The 15,209-nt window shown below is 47.9% G+C and overlaps 1 protein-coding gene across 3 annotated transcripts in view; it reads left to right on the forward strand.

Moving 5' to 3' along the window:
- Positions 1-3,739: 3,739 nt before the first annotated feature.
- The window catches only part of LOC105477079 (ATPase phospholipid transporting 8B1), a 159,133-nt gene continuing 147,663 nt past the window's right edge, over positions 3,740-15,209 (forward strand). Inside the window, exon 1 of one of the 3 annotated variants that reach the window (XM_071085270.1) lies at positions 3,740-4,102. The gene's annotated coding sequence lies outside the window, so the exon portion shown is untranslated. Of the gene's footprint in view, positions 4,103-4,263; positions 5,148-15,209 lie in introns of those variants that run through there. The other 2 variants (XM_071085269.1, XM_071085271.1) reach the window with 2 other exon arrangements.

The following is a 15,209-nucleotide window of genomic DNA, read 5'->3' on the forward strand; positions in this document are numbered from 1 at the left end:
TCTGCCAGGACAAAGAAGTCACCTCTCAGTGACTCATGTAAGATGCATTTTAAAATTGTTGCATGTGAGACACTTCCAATGATTGCCCTGACAAGGCACCCCAAAATTTGGCATGGTTCTTTCAGAAGGGATCAGGTCGGTTTCCGGGTGAGCTAATTCCTTCATCAGCAACACCAGCTGATGCACTCTGAGAACCTCCTTCCTAAGACGCGGAAAACTTACATAGGGGAAATGTTCTAGGATAAGGTTGTGGAGTTGTGTGGGTGTTTTGTTTTGTTTTGTTTTGCTTTTTTGACACAGTGTCTTGCCCCGTCACCCAGGCTTGAGTGCAGTGGTACAGTCACAGCTCACTGCAGCCTTGACTTCCTGGGCTCAAAGGATCCTCCCACCCCAGCCTCCTGAGTAGCTGGGACTACAGGTGCGGGCCATCACGCCTTGCTAATTTTATTTTGTATTTTTCGTAGAGAAGGGATTTCACCATGTTTTCCAAGCTGGTTTCGAACTCCTAGGCTCAAGCAATCCACTGGTCTTAGCCTCGCAAAGTGCTGGGATTATAGGCCTGAGGCACTGCGCCTAGGATAAGATTTTAACATGCCTCCATCTAGTGGGTTCCATGCAAGATGGATTTTCAAAGGATTTGTCTCATCAAAGATGAAACTCTACTTTCTTGCAAGTCTTTTTTCAAATGCAACTTTTCGAGAAGCCTACCCTGACCATATTATTTAAAACTGTGACTCATCCTCCCACTCCTAATCTCTTAATCCTGCTTTATTATTATTATTATTATTATTATTATTCGCTCTGTCGCCCAGGCTGGAGTGCAGTGGGGCAATGTTGGTTCACTGCAACCTCCGCCTCCAGGGTTCAAGCAATTATCTGCCTCAGCCTCCTGAGTAGCTGGGATTACAGGCGCCCATGACCATGCCTGGCTAATGTTTTGTATTTTGAGTAGAGACGGGGTTTCACCATCTTGGCCAGGCTGATCTTGAACTCCTGACCTCGTGATCCACCTGCCTTGGCCTCCCAAAGTGCTGGGATTACAGGCGTGAGCCACCGTGCCTGGTCTATTATTTTTTAATGTATAAATCTTAAACATACAGGTCAATGAATTCTTGCATATGTGTCTACTCATATAATTACCATTCAGATTAACAACTTTTTACAGCGTTCCAAAAGGCAGCTCCTTCAGGGACCTTCTCCCAGTCCAGCCTGTTCTATTTTTTCAAAGCATTTGCCACCTTTTAAGATGGTGGCACAGTGGCTCACGCCTGTAATCCCAGCACTTTGGGAGTCTGAGGTGAGTGAATCACAAGGTCACGAGTTCACGACCAGCCTGACCAACATGGTGAAACCCCCGTCTCTACTAAAAAATACAAAAATTAGTCTGGCCTGGTGGCCATGCCTGTAACCCCAGCTACTCGGGAGGCTGAGGCAGGAGAATTGCTTGAACCCAGGAGGCAGAGGTTGCAGTGAGCTGAGATCACACCACTGCGCTCCAGCCTGGGCAACAGAGCGATACTCTGTCTAAAAAAAAAAGATACTTGACTGGCTCGTTGATGTACCCAAGCAACTAGAAAAGTGCCTGACACATAGTAAGCACTCAATAAATATTTGTTGAATGAAAGAATATAATTTTATTTCAAGACAGAGACTCACTCTGTTGCCCAGGCTGGAGTGCAGTGGCACAAGCTTAGCTCACTGCCTGCCACTTCAGTCTCCCAGGTTCAATCGATTCTCTTGCTTCAGCCTCCTGAGTAGCTGAGACCACAGGCGCCCGCCATCAAGCTTGGTTAATTTTTGTATTTTTAGTCCAGGCGGTGGCTCATGCCTGTAATCCCAGCACCTTGAGGGACCAAGGCAGGTGGGCCACTTGAATTGGGGAGTTTGAGACCAGCCTGGGCAACATAGTGAAACCCTGTCTCTATAAATAAATAAACAAGTAAATAAATGGAGACATCAGAATGATACCGATCAGACCTAGGTACAGGTGTGGATTGGATGCGTCCTTGTGTAGTCTCTTCTATGTAACATTTTCTTGGACAGGTTGAGCACTTGGTAGTGGATCTGCAAGGAGGGGGTGTCCCCTTTAATCTGGAATCGCTTCTTGATTCCTTAGGTTTGCTGGCATGTATCCAGATAGGGGCAGAGTCTTCCTAAAGGGCTTCCCTCCTTTGGAGTCTGCTGTTCCTTGCATGCCATAACCCAGTCTTGAGAACCTGACCTACCTTCCATTGCTCCCCTCTCCCAGTCAGTTGCAGGTTGTGGCCACTTTGTGCCGTATCTCTCCTCTGTGGTGTCCCTTGAATTTCCCCCTTTTCAGTTCCCCGGGCAACCCCTCCGTATGTGGTTGTCCCAGCCTCCCAAGTGATTCTCCCATCTTTAGTCTTATCCTCTCTAGACTGTCTCCCTATTATTTTTGCTAAAACACAGCCTTGATCATGTTCATGGTCTGGTCCTAAACTGTCAGTGGTTTGCAGGTGCTACCAAAAAACACGTCTAAATGTCTTAGATCAACCAATGTCACCAACAGGCCCCATGTTCTCTTGCATCGGCACCTTTGTTCTGTTGTTAGCTTCAGAAAAGAAGTGCTGGAAGAGACTATCTGGTCCAATCTCATTTTACAAATGAGGAAACTGAGGCCTGGAGAGATTGAGTGATTGACCAGCAACTAGTCAGAGAACAAGTTTGGCTCATGAAAAGGAAGCCCAGAGCAGCCTCGGGGTTGGCATCAGACAAGATCCAGCCAGTCGGCCACCCGTTGAATACCCTCTCCACACAACTCTGATCCCTAAAATTGTGGATCTTTGAGTTCCATCAAGCACGGCCTCCTGTAGGAAGCCTCTGTGATGATCCAGTTGGGAGTCTGGACTCTGGGGCACAGATGTGAGCCTCTAGGTGACTGGGAATCTGTCTAGGAGTCCTGGTTCCTCTATTGCATTTTAAGCAAACTCTGATCTTTGACTTTCCTCAATTCTTATCTCAACGACTCCGTCCATAGTCGGGGAGCCGTAAAAGTCTACTCAAGAAGGAGGGTAATGTCTATACTGCCGGGGAGGCGCGATTCACCCGCTCAGACACCAGTCAGCGACGAGACACTGAGTCCAAAATTTCCACCTACGTTGCGTGGTTCACGTGCCGCACCTTAACTCCTTTTGACTCCAACCCCAAAACACTTGAGAGCGTTTGGACTCGGCAGAAAGCCTGCTGGCTGCAATCACAGGATACGTTTCTGGAAGTCTTGAGGTGCGGCCTCTTTCTTCACCCTCCACGCGGCGAACCTTGACGCGCACTCGATGACCGGTCCCCAAACGTGACTTGGCATCAAGAGGACACAGCTCTCCTTACCGAGGGAGCTCAGGTCCCGGGCGCGCTGCGGCCCCGCCAGCTTTCCAGGCTGGCTCAGTCCTCGACCCAGGGTGACGGCCAAGTCAGCCAAGGGCGGCGGGAAAGTGACGCTGGGCTGGAGAGGCGGGGTGGCGAGTGCGGCCCCCGGGGAGCCGGGAGCGGCTGCAGCAGCCAGGTCTCAAGCTGGGCCAGGCAAGGGGGTCGCGGGCTGGACTCGGAAGACTGACGCGGGTGCCCACCTGACTCCAGGACTCACGGAGGGCGTGGGGCAGGAGCTGGACCTGGGCCGCCTCGGGCCGCCTCGGGCCGCCCCGGGGCTTGCAGTCCAGCCCCTCTCCGCCCTGGGGAGGGAAACAGGGAGGGGAGAAGGCCGAGCCCGCCTCCAGCCCCAGCCCCAGCCCCAGCCGGGCTCGGCGGCTGCGGCTGCTGGAGGGTGACGAGAGGCACCTCCCCGAGCGGAGAAACCAGTTTGGCCGGTCCCGCGGAGCGGAGAGAAAAGGGCGGCTGCAGAGGAAGGGTGCACCGACGCGGGGCGGGGAAAGGCGGAGGAGCCACTGCTGAGCCACGAGAGCCGGAGGTGCCGCCGCCAACTGGACACGCTTCCCGGGGCCCCCGGCCAGCCCCCGTGCGCCATGCAGCGCTAGCGCGGCGGCCAGGGCTGGGGCCGAGCGGGTGGTGTCTGCGGCCAGGTGCGCAGCGAGCGTTCGGAGCGGCGGGCACCCGGCGGATGCCCCAGCCGGGGCCCAGCGAGCGCCAGGTAAGGAGGGGAGCGGCGCCGGGGGCCCCCGGACCTCCTCAAGCCCACTGGCCCGGCGGTGTCCTGCAGGTCCCCTGGCCGTTCCCGCCGCACTTTGGAGATAAGGGATGCGGCGGCAGCAGCTGTCCGCGCCCTAGTACTCCCGAGCCCGCACAGGTGGGTGGAGGTTCTGGGAGCCCCCGTGGCCTCGGGGACTGCGAGACACGGCCAGCTGGGCGGGCAGCGCTGCGGAGAGTTCCGTGGGGTTTCACTTGCCTAGAGGAGGGAACTCTCGGGGTGTTTGGGTTCTTCGATCGGTAGCTACACACACGTCCGGGGGTTAAGCCAGGTAGGGCTTGCGGCTCTTTGGGGGATGCCGCTGGCTTCTGTGCGGTGGCTACCGCCCCTCTGGGAGTCCCCAGTGACCAGGTTCTGCTGGGGCGCTCTGTGGGAGCAGATGCCAATGTGTCCGAAAAGGACTTGCGGACCAAACGTACCTGACCGCAGCCCACCTGCCGGAGGGATGGAGGGGTGAGATCGCTCTCCTCCTCAGCTCCTGCGGCAGGGCAGGGTACGCGCAGACAGCTTCCGTGCGCTTTATTGTGGGATGGGGAGGGGAGGTGATGGGGAAAACCGACACTGTTTTTCCGGTGACTGTCGGGTCGCGTCCGCCAGCCCAGCTGAGATGGCTGCAGGCATCTCCTTCCCTCAGCAGTTTGGTGCCCGGCGCTGTCACCTCGCTGTGTGCACGCAGAGGGACTACTTGTTGGAGGGGCGCGGGGAGATGTTGCAGAGAATGGCCCAGTGCTTTCACACGCCCCGCCCCCACTTCTCCAACTTTCTCCTTCTCCCCAAAGTGAAAGAAAAGTCCTGAAGTGTCCGCCCAACTTTTCCAAGGGAGGCGTGTGCCTGTGTTCCCTGCCGGGGTTGGGCGGGGGTGGGGGGAGGCTCGGAGCGCAGATCCGTGACAGCTGTACGGGGCAGACTGAGGTGCAGTAAGGATGCAAAATGGGAGAGAGGGATTGACACGCAAAAGTAAGGGAGACTTGGGCCGCCTTTCTGCCGGGTGAGTCCCCGCTCAACCCTACCCGACCCCCTTGGCCTGCACACGCTGCCCCTGGGGGGCTGCAAGCCCTTCCTGGGTAGCTCCCCACACCGCCGAGTCCCTCTGCCGGAAACTGGCCTCCCTGTTGGCGTGGGAAAATATTCGCTCTCATCTTCCTGGTTCTATTGCCTTCAAAATTTTGCCCCTACCCATGGGAAATTAAAAAGAAAACACTAGTGGGATGTTTGGAGATCACCCAGCACACGATAGGTTATCGATGAAGGTTAACTGCTTTCAGGAAAAAAACTAAAAATACGACGCGTGATAAAGCCTCTAGGGATAGTGAATATGAGCCCGTAAAAATGGGGGACACAACAGCGGATGTGAAGGAGAAGCGCTAATTTTCATCGGCTAAGGAATACTTTTGTGTTAGACCTAAGAAGCCATTCATTAATTCTGGGCCTATTGTTGAAGGCTTTATTAAACCCTATTATAAATGCATAGACTGTGCACAAGATGATTAATGCTTGTTAGCTGATTACTTTCTGGGGGAGAATTCCCGCCTGCCTGCAGTTAACTCCTCTGAATCCTCTTAATGATTTCCATTATGTAGTGGAGCTTTCCTTGCTATAATTTTGGGAAAGAACATTAACCGCTTTGTGCATTTGTCATTTTCCAGTGGCTGTATTTTAGTAACTTTTAGTGATTCTTTGTGTGGGTTATAAAGGGCCGAGCAAGACTCGTGTGGTTATTACTGTCCAACACAGATGCCACCTGTGTGAGGTCAGCTCTGGCTCCTTTCAAGGTTTCCTTATGGATTTTAAGGAACATACACAGCTGTGTGCACTTGTTAGTACATCCTAGTGATAGAACTGGGAGAGGTTTCGTTTTGTTTTTTGTTTAATAGAGGTTTTAAAATAATAATGTGGTAAAGCAAATGGCTTAGCAAAAAGAAGTCTTCGGTAGTAAGGCAAGTTCAGGACTGATTTTATGTTTAATCTGATTTTCAGTCTAGGGCATCTTAGTGCTAATGGAGTCACTACCAGATCTGGCTATAGAATGTTCCTTTCCTTTCCTTCCGTCCACTCCTCTTTCCTCTTTCTTTTCCTTCCTTTTGAAGCAAGGAGAAGTGGAAAACATACGAATTTAGATGCCCACAGATTTCAGTTCTTTTAATTGCTAATTGTATAACCTTAAATGAATTCTTAAGTTTTCTGAACCTCTGTTGAGGGCAGAAGATACTATCAATCTCTTTGAATTGTTGAAGGAATTAAATCAGAGAACATATGAATATTCTTTATACATAGTGTTTGAATGTTGGTTTCTTTCTTTATTAGACTGATATCTAAAAATACTATTATTGCCAGTATCTGGTATATTTTTAATATTTTATTGCTTTACGAATTAAAATTCCAATTTAGTTTTTATTAACCAACATTCTCAGAATGCAGGTAATTCTTATAACTCTAGAGAGATTTTTACGAGTTACCTTTGCTCTTCGGCGTCGGTCACTGAAAAAGAAACCGATGCACTCATGAATGCAGAGGAACTTGCTTTTTAGGTACCAGAACAAGTTGTTTTTTAAAATTTTTTTATAAATCAAGCAAATAGAGACAGAGCCTTGTTATGTTGCCCAGGCTGATCTAAAACTCCTGGCCTCAAGTAATCCTCCTGCCTTGGCCTCCGAAAGTGCTGGGAAGTGCTGGGATTAGAGGCATGAGCCACTGTGCTTGGCCCTAGAACAATTTATGTCCCAAATCTCTCTAAAAAAGAGATGCCTTTTAAATTGCTTAAGCACTTAATTTTAGAGTTTGTTTCTATACTTGCTTCTAGTTTAGTCTCCTGGAAAGTTTTTCTTTGTGGTGTCTTCAGGTATCTTGTGAGTTTTCAGGTCTGTTGACATTTCGTTAGATTAACTGTATTCATGCCTGTAGGCTTTTTCTTACTTATTAAGTAAAAATTAATTTGCTATCAGAAGTTAACATAAAAAGAAGATAGGTTATCTTTTCATTTCGTTAACCAAGTTACTCCTGAATCCCCATTCCTGTGCTCAGCTAAAAGTAATACCTAGTCTAAGATCTTTTGAGGTCCTCTGTCACTGAAGACCTGGTATTGTGGAGGAAGATTCTGAAAGCATATGTATGTGCATGTATGTATATAGATATGTGCATGTATATATACGTGTGTATGTGTACATATCAGTCTTGTTTCTCATTTTCTTTTCTTTTCTTTCTTTTTTTTTTTTTTGAGACAGAATCTTGCTCTGTCACCCAGACTGGAGTGCAGTGGCGTGATCTCACTGCAACCTCCTCTTTGCTGGTTCAAGCGATTCTCGTGTCTCGGCCTCCCGAGTAACTGGGATCACAGGCGTGTGCCACCATGCCCAGCTAATTTTTGTATTTTTAGTAGAGACGGGTTTCACCATGTTGGCCAGGCTGGTCTCAAACTCCTGGCCTCAAGCAGTTCACCAAAGTGGCCTCCCAAAGTGCTGGGATTATAGGCATGAGCCACTGCACCATGCCTCATTTTCTTAAAAAACAGATAACTTTTATCATCTGAATCTTAAGGCCATATTAGTACTTTCCCTGATACTTATAAATGCATTGCACTTTTAAATATGTTGCTGCCCAACCCTTCCACAATGAGAAATACGTTTCATAACTGGTCCCTGCAAGCAGTCCAGAGGCAGCAGTGAAACAGAGGTTGCCGGGCTTGGAGGCCTTTGACCTGGATTGAAACGCAGGCCTCATAGCTTCCTAGGTGCATAACCTAGGGCAAGTTACTTTGCCTCTCTAGGCTTCAGTTTCCTAATCTGTAAATGGGATAATAATAGTACCGCCTCACAAGGCTGTGATGAGTTCCAAATGAGATAGCTGAGGTAGAGGACTTAGCACACAGCTCAGTAAAAGGTAGTCATTAATACATTGTTGTGTTGTTGCTATGACTTTGTAAATATCACTCACCCAGTCATTGCCTTTCTCCTGGGCTATGTAGGAAACAGGAATCATTCTACAAGTTAGTATTTACTTTGCAAACATCATTTGCACCAGGCACTGGAAAGACAGAGTTCCCCAGAGCAGGGGCAAGGTTCTAATCTCCGATCTACACTATTGTTCTTAAGCCCAGGTGGCTCAGAGGACCAGAGTGCTCGTTTGCCTCTTAACCTTGCAGGAGAACTTGTGAGGGGGCCTGGTTGCTGTCTCACCTGGGTGCTACCTCCTCCGGCACGGTAGAAGCCCGAGGAATGCTCCTGAGCCCCCTTTACCCCTCACTTCAGTTGTCTCTTCTCTCCCTCATCCTCCACACTCCTGTTTTCCTATTTTTAATTTTTGTTTATTTATTTATTTTAGACAGGGTCTTGCTCTGTCATCCAGGCTGGAGGGGAGAGGCACGAACATGGCTCACTGCAGCCTTGACCTCTTGGGTTCAGGTGATTCTCCCACCTCAGCCTCTCAAGTGGCTGGGACCGCAGGTGTGTGCCACAGTGTGCAGCTATTTTTTTTTTTTTTTTTTTTTTTGTAGAGACAGGGTCTCACCATGTTGCCCAGGCTTCTCTTGAACTCTTAGGCTCAAGCAGTTCTCCCGCCTGGGCCTCCCAATATGCTGGGATTACAGGTGTGAACCACCATGCCTGACCCACACTCCTGTTTTTTTTTTGTTTTGTTTTTTAATTACTATTCTGTTTAAAACTTGACAGTTTCTGAACCCTGTGGCTTCTTGAAAGGTTCATTGCTCTCTGTGGTTTTCTTAGTTGTGGATCCTGGGTAGGCATTGCTAATGACAGAGAACCTTGGTACCTCTGCTTCATGAAAGTCTATGGGGTCCACAGAGGGCCTGAGTTGGGTTTCTTCTTTGGTGAGAAAGCAGATCAGAGGCCTGGCGCAGTGGCTCACCCCTGTAATCCCAACACTTTGGGAGGCTGAGGTGGGCGGATCATGAGGTCAGGAGTTCGAGACCAGCCTGGCCAACATAGTGAAACCTCGTCTCTATTAAAAATACAAAAATTAGCTGGGTGTGGTGGCATGTGCCTGTAGTCCCAGCTACTCGGGAGGCTGAGGCAGGAGAATTACTTGAGCCTAGGAGGCAGAGGTTGTAGTGAACTGAGACCTTGCCATTGTATTCCAGCCTGGGCGACAGAGCGAGACTCCATCTCAAAAAAAAAAGAAGGAAGGAAGGAAGGCAAGCAAGCAAGCAAGCAGATCGGGTGTTTGCTCTCTTTCTGCTAGGGACCTTGTCCCTCTTTGCATGGAGGGATGGTTTCCTTAGGTCCCGGGGGGACAGCCCAGACCACTTCTGCTGGGAAGATCTGTGTTCTTCTTTTTTTTTTTGAGACGGAGTCTCGCTCTGTAGCCCAGGCTGGAGTGCAGTGGCCGGATCTCAGCTCACTGCAAGCTCCGCCTCCCGGGTTCACGCCATTCTCTGGCCTCAGCCTCCCGAGTAGCTGGGACTACAGGCGCTGCCACCTCGCCCGGCTATTTTTTGTGTTTCTTAGTAGAGACGGGGTTTCACCGTGTTAGCCAGGATGGTCTCGATCTCCTGACCTCGTGATCCGCCCATCTCGGCCTCCCAAAGTGCTGGGATTACAGGCTTGAGCCACCGCGACCGGCCGATCTGTGTTCTTTATCAGTCTTTCAATCTAGTATATTTGCATTTAATAGGTGACAAATGGGCCTGGAAGCTGTGGTGGGGAAGGAGTGGGAAACCAGCTGTCAGTCTGACATTGACTCCTGGAGAGGAGGGTCACCTGTGTTCCCAGGCAGCCTTTCAGTGGCGAAGGCCACCATCCCCCCAGCGTGACTGGGAAGCCTGGCACTTCTGCATTGAGTACTGTGGAGCCTGACCTTTGGCTAGTAGCTTGGTCTTTATCGACAGGGCTGTCGTTTATGGCTTTGTTACTTTGCTGCCGAGTGTCTTTCGTTCCACCGGAGTTGCGGTTTGTTTGATTTTGTGCAAGTAGTGTTTGAAAACAGTTTTCTAACCTTTGTTAAAATTGAGTTGCACTAGAAAATCCTCTTTGGAAACCCTCAGGCACCAAATACTGTCCTTCACTTAGTATCAGAATGTCTCTTCTTGCTGTTTAGGGAAGCTTCCATGGATTGGATGCACTATTTATTTTATAGAGTGTGGTGTGATTTGTGTACAAATCCTTATTTTCTCTTCCTGGAACTTAGTGAATTACTGACATGATCCTCTGAGATTTCTGTGCATGATCTGTAAATCCAGGAGGAACACTTAACATTTTCTATAAGAACATGGCTCACACCGGTAATCCCAGCACTTTGAGAGGACAAAGCGGGCAGATCATGAGGTCAAGAGATCGAGACCATCCTGGCCAACATGGTGAAACCCCGTCTCTACTAAAAATACAAAAATTAGCTGGGCGTGGTGACGCATGCCTGTAGTCCCAGCTACTCCAGAGGCTGAGGCAGGAGAATCGCTTGAATCCGGGAGGCAGAGGTTGCAGTGAGCTGAGATTGCACCACTGCATTCCACCCTGGCGACTGAGTGAGACTCTGTCTCAAACACAAACAAACAAACAACAACAACAACAACAACATAGGTAACCCTTTGACTTGGGTGGTTTAAATATTCACTCACCGGGGAGATGGGTAGGTTTTGTATATTTCATGCTGGGAAATAATGCTCCTATCTTTATATTGAAAAATTAAAGTGTGAGTCCTCTAAGTCAGGCACTAGTAGCTGCTGTATCAACTTCCAGATGCTATAACAACTTCCAGTTTTTTTGTTTGTTTGTTTGTTTGTTTGTTTTTAATTTAGAGGCAGGGTCTCAAGATATTACCCAGGCTGGTCTCCAACTCCTAAGCTCAAGTGATTCTCTCACCTTAGTCTCCCGAGTAGTTGGGAATACAGGCATGTGCCACTGCACCCAGCAACCTCCAGAACTTTTGTTACAATAAGGACTCTTAGGTGTGTGAAGTTCATCAGACTACAAAGATTGTAAGAATTAAAAGAAAATCTGTGCCCTGATTTGTACCAGTACAACTTTGAGAGGAGGAGAGGTTCCTCATGATCTTGTCTTCTTAGTGTAGAAGTATATTTCATGGGAATTTTTTTTTTTTTTTGAGATGGGGTCTCACTCTGTCCTCCAGGCTGGAATGCAGTGGTGCGATCTCGGCTCTCTGCAACCTCTGCCTCCTGGGTTCAAGTGATTCTCCTGCCTCAGCCTCCCGAGTAGCTGGGATTACAGGCATGGCCACCAGACTGGGCTAATTTTTGTATTTTTAGCAGAGATAGGGTTTCACCTTGTTGGCCAGGCTGATCTTGAACTCCTGACCTCAAGTGATCTGCCCACCTTGGCCTCCCAAAGTGTTGGGATTACAGGTGTGAGCTACTGTGCCTGATCTTTTTTTTTTAATGTAAAATATGCATAACATAACATTTACCATTTTGATCCTTTTTAAGTGCACAATTCGGTGGCATTGGGTACATTCACACTGTTGTACAACCATCACCACCATCCACCTTCAGAACTTTTCATCATCTCAAATAGAAACACTGTCCACGAAAGAGTAACTACCCCTTTCTTCCTATTTCCTGGTCCCTATAACCTCTATTCTGCTTGCTCCATGAATTTGACTATTCTACAGTACCTCAGGTTAAGTAGAATCACACAATATTTGCCCTTTTATGACTAGCTTATTTCACTAGTGGAATGTCCTTAAGGTTCATCTATGTTGTAGCATGAGTCAGAATTTCCTTCCTTTTTAGGGCTGAATAATATTCCATTGTATGCACATACCACATTTTGTTTACTCATTCATCTGTGATGGATATTTGGGTAGTTTTCACTATTGTAATTTTTTCAATTAAAAAAATTTTTTTAGGACAAGGTCTCACTCTGTGGCCCAGGCTGGAGTGCAGTGCTGTGATCATAGCTTACTGCAGCTTTGAACTCCTGGGCTCAAGCCATCCTCCCGCCTCAGCCTCTCAAATGTCTGGGACTACAGGCACTCACCACCACAGCCAGCTAATTTAAAAAAAAAAAAAAAGTGTGTGTGTGTGTGTGTGTGTGTGTGTGTGTGTGTGTGTGTGTGTGTGTGTAGAGATGGGGGTCTTGATATGTTGCCCCAGGCTGAACTCCAAGGCTCAAGCTATCCTCCTGCCTTTGCCTCCTAGTATTGATATGACAGGTGTGAGTCACCACACCTGGCCCACCTCTGGCTATTGTGACTAATGCTGCCATGGACCTGGGCATACATGTATCTATTTGTTCATGTCAGTTTTTGAGCCCCCTTTACTCAGTTTGGTAAAATGTATCCTTCGTAAATGAGATGGGCAGGGCCACATATTATAGTATTTATTACCATGCTTTCCTCCAGAGTAGCATGGAAATAAGAATGCAGGGAATGTGGGAGCAGGGTGGTGTTGAAGACACCTGAAGGCAGCACATGCCTCTCCTTTTCACCTGCAGCTGCTCTCACTGAGCTGGCAGTCATATGCCATTCTTTCTTTCTTTTCTTTTTTTTTTTTTTGAGACGGAGTTTCGCTCTGTCGCACAGGCGGAGTGCAATGGCGCAATCTCAGCTCACTGCAACCTCTACCTCCCAGGTTCAAGTGATTCTCCTGCCTCAGCCCCCCAAGTAGCTGGGATTACAGGCACGCACCACATGCCTGTCATATGCCATTCTATCATCCAACTGGCCTGTGCTATGGGTGACTCTTTCCTCTGTGTCAGGGTGGGTGTAAAAGCCCCGGGGTTGTAGCCCCACCATCTGGCCATCTCTGCTAACCACAGCCACCTTCCAGAGATGACATTCCATAGAATTGACTTTTTTTTTTTTAATTTTAATAATGTCAAGTTGTTTTTCCCCTTAGGGTAGAATCCATGGCAAGGCAAAAGGTCAGTTACAGACTATAGCATGGCAGAGTTATCCAATGTTCCACCTCTATAACAATGTGCTTCTAGGTGTCCTGGTATAAAAGCCAGACGCCTTTATGTAATAATTAGATGTCAATCTGTTAAAGACACCTTAATCTGTAGTTTCTAGAGAACAATAGACTCTCATATGAGTTTATACTCATACTGTGCCCTGAAAATTAGTCAAATAAAGATTTGCGTGTTTAAAAAGCAGGTTTTTAAAGTAAAACAAAACACACAAAAACTCATCAAAGCTTGAAGCCAACCAAAAATACTATCCCTAGGTGTCCACCCACTTTCCTGTTTAATGCCAACTCGCTGCAGAGGCCCTAGGGTAAGAGTACTTGGCTTATCTAGCTGTTCCTCCAATGAGTGAGTGGGGAAGGGAAGGAGAAGAAGGAGGTAAAGGCAGAGAGGAAGGGGAGCCAGGTCTTGCAGAGCTTGCCAGGCTGTGTAAGGACTTTGGCTTTGATTTCTTGGAAGATGGCGGCTCAGTGCAGGGCATTGCTCCTTGGAGTGGCGTGATCTGTGTGAAGACCCGCCCGGGCAGAAGGCTCCCAATCCAGGAGTTCAAGCAGGAGACAAAGCCAGGCAAGTGAGGGTGGAAGCTTTTGCCAGGGGGGTAGTGTCCACCAGGATGGTGGCTGTGGAGCTGAAATATCAGATTCTTGAGAAAGACAGAGAAGAAAGGACACAGAGAGAAGGGGATCGGACACAGGCATACGTGCAACTTTTATTTTGATAGATCGAAGTGCCAACAGGACTTCCGGAGAGATTGGATGTGGGGTGTGAGAGAGAGAGGAGCCAAAGATAACCTTCTCGGCAGAACCTGGGTCGCAAAAGGAAATCTGAGTTTCAAATGCTGGAAATTCGCTGGGCTGTGTTCAGATCACTTGCAACTAGGTTATAAAGAGGCTCCTCAGAAACATACATATAAGGCTTTGGTTCAGAGAACTTTGTGTTTACCATCAGCCTGTCTTCCTAGTTTGGAGGAAAGGGCATTGTTAGAAAAGAAAGTCGGTTTTCAGGAAGCAGAGGACTTGACTTCATTGACAGGAGAGTGGCCTGTAACCCACAGGCTGTCCTGCCAGGGCGGCTGTCGCAGATATTGCCACTCACAAGCCCCTAGTCCCCTTCCCTATCCTGTTGTCTTTTGCCTAATTGGGAGGTTAAGCTCTTTCCAGCCACTCCCCATCTCCATACACATGGATTTTTTGTTTTAAACAACTATATTGAGATCTAATTCATGTACCATACAATTCAGCCTTTTAAAATATACAATTCAGTGGTTCTTAGTATATTTACAGAGCTGTGCACCCATTGCCACAATCTGTGTTAGAACCTTTTCATCACCCCCTAAGAGAAATCATGTACCTTTGAGCTGTGCCTCGTTTATCTCCTTGTCCCTGCAGCCCTGGCAGCCTCTCATCTACCTTCTGCTTCTACGGGTTTGCCAATTCTGGACATTTTGTGTAAATGGAATCGTATGATATGTGGTCTTTTGTGATCATCTTTTTACACTTAGCATAATGTTTTTAGTGTATATTATGGTCGGGTACGGTGGCTCACACCTGTAATCCCAGCACTTTGGGAGGCTGAGGTGGGCAGATCGCACAAGCTCAGGAGTTCGAGACCAGCCTGGGCAACATAGTGAGACCCTGTCGCAATTTTTTTAAATTGTAAAAAAAAAAAAAAAATTAATAAAAAATTTCATCCATATTGTATTGTTTGTCAATACTTAATTTCTTTATATTGTCAAACACACTAGCTACTTTTGCACATGATACATTCTTGAAAAAATGCACAGGCAATGGAAATGTGTGCTAGTTGCAAACAGACTGACATGTTATAAAAGGAACGTTTTGTGCCCAGAGAGCTACAAATATGTGTGTGTGGATGTAAGTGTGCATTTGCTCACCTTCACAATTGATTACAGAGTGCACAGTGACTCTAAACACAAGGGGCCTTCTGGTGGCCTAGTGATTTTCTTTCATTCAGTGATTCAACAATTGCTTATTAAATACCCACTACATTGCCAGGTACTGCCAGTAAATACAGTCAGGAACAAAGCAGACGTGCCCTTCCCCTCAGGGAGCTTACAGGGTTGTTGAGAGTTCGATGAGAGATAGAGACTAAACAAAATACTGAACAAAAGAGACATGAAACAATTCGATATTAGAATTATAATCTGTGATAAGGGCCTT

Source organism: Macaca nemestrina, chromosome 19 (genome assembly GCF_043159975.1).
Source record: "Macaca nemestrina isolate mMacNem1 chromosome 19, mMacNem.hap1, whole genome shotgun sequence".
Lineage (NCBI taxonomy): Eukaryota > Metazoa > Chordata > Mammalia > Primates > Cercopithecidae > Macaca > Macaca nemestrina.